Here is a 6,000-nt window from a genome sequence, read left to right as displayed (position 1 = left end):
ATGCAAATCCGTTTGGAAAGTGGCCACAAACAGTTTTAGCGCTCAGCCAGATAAACCTCTTGTCCTTTCTATCTCCATAGTACACTAATGTGAGAAAAATATTGCTTTGAATTATGACTGTTACTTTTGGAAGGAAAATGTGCCTCATGACCATTGCCATGATGAAGTATTAATATTTTAGGGACCTGGGCTTGCTTAATCACTATATGCTGCAAAATGTATCATTGTGTTAGAACAATGAACATTTATCATGTAGAAGACAAGGCCTCTGAGTGAACTGTATGTCTGTATAACCTGAGGAGCGAACACCAAGTATCCTGTGTTCCATGAGAAAGGTTAAGTGGTAAACACCCACTCATGTCCATGGACTTGTTTGTCTTACTGTATGAAAAGCTCTGCACTCCTTAACCTCAGTGAGAACTGCACTTCATCTCTGAGATGTGCCTCTCCCATGTGCACGAAATAATATCTATACTGGCTGATTCTTCAGAAACTTAGCAACTCTCTTCAATACAGAGAAATTTCCCCCACTTAGGGGGAAATTCATGAGGGGTAGCCAAGGTCCTTTCTGTGTGGAGTTTGCGTGTTCTCCCCGGTTTCCTCCCACAGTCCAAAGACATGCAAGTCAGGCGAACTGGAGATGCTAAACTGCCCGTAGGTGTGAATGTGTGCGTGACTGTGTTTGTCTATGTGTCTGCCCTGCGAAGGACTGGCGACCTGTCCAGGATGTTTCCCCACCTTCTACCCAATGAGTGCTGGGATAGGCTCTAGCACCCCTGCCACCCTAACTAAGATAAGCAAGTTAGACGATGAATGAATGAATAATAAACATGATTTATGAAAATGCGTAGAGCTCAGCAGTGTTGTGGGTATATTAATATTTACAATGGGTTTTGAAACCAAGACTCTACAGAGTACTGGATACAAAATCTCATTTAAACACTTTGGTCATGGTAGGTTAACAGAGCAATACCTGTGAAACCCAGGGACATGTACATGAAAATCATAAGAATTAAATTTACAAGGGGAATTTGTAATTGCACAACTAAATGACAACTTTTTCTGAGCTGCTGACAAGATGACACACACACATGCCCTGTGGTAGTAGAGGGTTGGTAATGTTTCAGATAATACAAGAGATAAACAAGGTCTATTAATATGTAGCGAGGAACAGAAGTGGACAGAGGGAGAAGACCTGTGCTACTGTAATGTAATTCTACACTCCATCAAAACCTATTTTCCTTGCTTCCTTCATATTCGTATTCATAACAGAAAGCCTGTCTAACCTTGTTAAGTCGTCTTCTACTGTTTTTAATGTGCACATTCTTTCCCAGAATACCTCATACTAAGGACTAAGGAAGGGCCGAATAATACATCTACCAGATCCGATTTAAAAAAAAATCTGTTTATAAACCAACTCAATAGTCAAGCTTATGGATCATGTATGCTGAAAAGTGACTCATGCATTTAATGTGTATCTGTGAATAGAGATGTGTTAAAGTACAATAATAAAAAAAACTGCAGAACCAGCTCACCATACACAGTGACTCTGAAATTCTTATATGTGATCTCATCTCTGAGATTGATGATTTGTGCTGTATAAACTCCAGAGTCTGTGATGTGGATGTTCCTGATGGTGAGAGATCCAGTCTGTCTGTCCAGCTGCAGTCTGTCTCTGAACACCACACTGTCATTATAAATTATGTTCATTTTATCAATGTTAGCAATACATAATCCAGAATCCACTCCAAAAAGCCATTGTATCCGATCTATAGTGTCGAATCCAGTTAAACCAGTGTGTAGAGTAACAGTCTGTCCTTCTCTCACTGTCTTCACTTCATCCACAGTAGCTTCTGACAAACCTGTGAAGCAAAAACACACATTTTCAACTCAGTCTTCTACATAGCATCGTTTCAACAGAAATCTTCAAAATGTAATTGTTCACAGAAACATCAGTAAAAGAATACAAAACAAAAAAACAGAAAATACAAGACCCTGGACAATCACTATGAGGATACAAAGACCAGGCAGACAGAGAGTTTGAGTTTTTACCGTAGTTAATTAAAACCACATAATGCTTACACACATAAAAAAAACATAAAATTGTCGCATTTTGAAGACAGTGCTTACTACATCCTGTCTCTCCCTTACAGAGCAGAACACAGAGGACCATCTTAATCTCACAGCATTTACAAACATCCCAGTGTCAGTGCCCAGTATCATCACCCATTACCATCTGGTTTTGAATTAGAGTGCTTTAGTTGCCCTCACTAAACCCTTCAACAATCCAGGGAATCCTCATACTCTCTACTGCCAGTTTTCTGCTCATCTTTTTACCACAATGCAAACACAAACCAGCATTAATAAACAACTCCCAAAAGAACTGATGGTGAAGTTTTTGAACTAAGACCATGAATCTAACACAGTGTGCAAATCAGTGAAACACAAAGGAACTTATCTAAACATGCTGTGGTCACAACAGATACAAAAGCATTCACACTTCAGCCCAACAGTTACTCATAAAATATCTGATTTTAGACTGTAAGCCCAGCTGAGTTCTTCTGGGTGTGGCAAACCTGATTGTGGACAATGCAACAAGTCTGCCACCCCTCCCTTCTTTTTTAATTTAAAACAGTGCAATATTCCTATCCTTGGAGTCTCTTACTTGTGTAAGGCCTAGCGGACTATCTTGCAAATGAGTATTTTCTCTGACAACAACAACAAGCAAAAGGACAGACCGGCACATAAAAACACAAGCATGAAAAGACATGACAAGACTAAGTAGACAGGCAGACAGATGAACAGACTGACATCACTGGCCATAATGGGACGTGACAAAACCAAGCAGGTGGACGGACAGACAGACAGACAGACTGACATAACAAGACAAGACAAGACCAAGTATTGCATACAGTGGATTGTATGGAAGTAATGGGGAAGTATATGTGTGGATGTGTTGGTGGAGTTAGTTTCAAAACCAATACTTAATTCAACTTTAATTCGACGTCGACGCAGGATCTTATATTCACCAATGTTGAAAAGCAAGACGTTGAAACAACGTCGCGATATCATCGTTGATTCGATTTTCAAAACGAAATTCAGCGGTGATACAACCTTGGTCCATGACGTTGACTCAACATTGAGTAAACGTTGAAATGCCGGCTGGGTATAGCACTAATTCAATACCTTAGTTATGTCTATTTTTCTTCCCTTGTATTGTCATTCTATTTGTCTTTACCAGAAACCACATCTATAAACAACAAGTGAAATGAGTGTGTGGTTGGTGTGTTGGAATTAATAAGAAGAAATTCATAATTTAATCCTTGAGCGGATGCCCTGTGGCGATTCCAAACTCCCTCGAGACCCTCATTCAAGAGCCTGCTTATGTAATCGAAACAGTGGATGAAAGTTCTCAGCACCGCTAGGCACAGTTTTGAAGACCTCACAACAGTTTACACAACTCTTCAACCAACTGCGAAAAAGGTTCTGATGTTCCTCTTATTTCCATACAGTCTAAATGTCCGCCGGAAGGACACGCAAAAGCATCAGACCACATATCTGCGGAACGCTGATACACAGCATCTGTGTAGCTTCCTCAGATTCTGCACAGACTCGGATCTGTACCTGCGGAAGAAAATTACCATTGACTTCAACCAGCTCCAAGGACTAGAGCGTCCTGTAGTGCACACGTGTGGCTGTGTGCTGGAGTTGTCCATTCATTATGATAGTTACCCCGACTTCAGTTCAGAAATGAACAAAATTCTGGAGTGCAATATGTGGGTGATGGATATAATATGATAATGAATTGATATTATGTTCTTTTAAAACCACATGTTCTGTACTGTGATGAACTGATATTATTTTCTTGATAAAATGTTCTATGCCCTAGGATTGTGAGATGCCCTTATGTGATGGTCATTCCAGGCAGCTGCAACTTCATCAAGCTCCTCCTATATATTTAGATAAAAATACTGAAAACATTAGTAAATCTCCTTACAGGTGCAGGCAGTGATATTTGTTGTAAAAAAAAAATTAAAAGATCAAGACCTATAATAATATACCTGAAGGACAATAATGTGAGCAAATACATAAATAAACAAATACTGTTTGAATTGGAGCCACTGAGAGAAGCCAGCAGTTTAATGTGTGGTGAGGTGACAATGGTTTTGTTTCATGAGACCGCACCATAATCACGAAAACTACATCCATACATCGAGCACCGTTGCCACCTTGTGACCTTTCTTGGTATTGGTTGTAAATACAAAAATCTGTATAATGCTGGACTGATGAGGGAATTATTAGTAGTTTTAATATAACGATTTAAACACGTTGGGACATCCCTTCAGTTATTGTCTATTAATTTTCCAGTAACAGAGTAATTAGGATACACTCTCAGTGCCCCCCCCCCCTCTCCCCCCAAAGGTGATATGAGATTTTCGCCCACCCATGCATGTTAGGAAGGGATTGTCTACCTGTATGGTGTTCTGGAAACAAAACTGGTTTAATGACTTATCAATGAAGCTGGCATCATAATAACCGTCTGCATTCAACTGGTCGAAATGATCCATCCAAAACTGAATGCATTCACTCCGCAACGTACACCACCAGCGCTCAATTCTTTGGTTCCCAGTGCTTGGACCCAAAGTGACACAGTCTGTTGAAATGTCATCCTCACTTGTTATGCAGAAAGCTCTGCATTGCTGCAATGTGCTTATTCTCTGTTCCATGATCTAACCTGACCTTCTGTGGACAACCTGCGACAAATGCGTGGGTCATTGTTGGTTTTGTAGGTTTCTAGCCATATAATCTTCCACGAGAACCCATCTATACAACCACCGATGCAGATTACATATGGCTTTCATTTGTCATAATATGCCAAACGTAATTTGGCCCACGACTGGCATAAACACGACGTGTCAAACGGTGCCGTGCGCGGAGATCTACCCCACCACCGTCCATTAACAGAAGGCGCACAGTCTCTCTGTCTGTAACGATCCCGGCCATCCAACACGTCTGGTGGATCCGTCGGTAGCCGTGTTGTTTACCCGCAGTATGTAGCTGATAGTGAATGAACTACGCCACTTCAGCAACATCAGTCTTGTTTCGTCCCCGCCAAAGTTTATGCTTTCGTAAAGTTTTTTCTAGGGTTCTGAGGCTTATTTTTATATTATGTATGTCATTTAAAAGCTGCAGTATTTCACGATTTGTGAAGCCACGTCTGAAATAGTTATCAATGACTGAATCCATTATTGACGATGACCGACAAAGAAACATCTTAATTTCTAAATAATGAGATGCTATCTCTAAATAACGATATACTACCTCAGAATAATGAGATACTGTCTCTAAATGGCGAAATATTATCTCAATATTTCAAGATACTATCACAATAGTTCGAGATAGTATCTCCAAAGAACAACATATCTCAGAATAATAAGGAAATATTAAGATATTATCTGTAAATAATGACATGCTATCTCTAAATAACGATCTATTATCTCTAAATAATGAGATGTTGTGTGTAAATAACGAAATGAAATCTCAAAATAACGACTTACGACCTGTTTATTTTTTCTTTTAAGTGGCGGAAACGGAATTCCATAGGGTAACGTTCTTCCCGGCTCGCTTTCAATGTACTCTGCTGAAACAGCCTTCGTGCCCATTTGCCACCTCACGCACGTTGAATTTGAATACCTAAATGCGTATTGCTCTTTTCACTGAGTTATCAGGGAGCGTGTTGCTGAAAACATCACATTTAGGGTTCTAGTAGTTCAGGATCTTTCGAATGGGTTCTTGCAGGGAAGTCTGTTTTTACATAGTATTTAAAGAAACACAGCAGTGCAGCGGTACCTTTTGCGAAGATGAGACATGTCCAGAGGAGACAATGATGTCCAATGAAGATGTTAGCTCGTTCCATTTGTGCGGAGAAAACGGCGGCGTGTATAAATGACATCAAAAAAAATAAAAACCACGCAAATGGAAGTGATATCAAGAAACCGT

This window comes from Chanos chanos, chromosome 11 (assembly GCF_902362185.1).
Source record: "Chanos chanos chromosome 11, fChaCha1.1, whole genome shotgun sequence".
NCBI lineage: Eukaryota > Metazoa > Chordata > Actinopteri > Gonorynchiformes > Chanidae > Chanos > Chanos chanos.
This window is presented reverse-complemented; position numbering follows the sequence as displayed.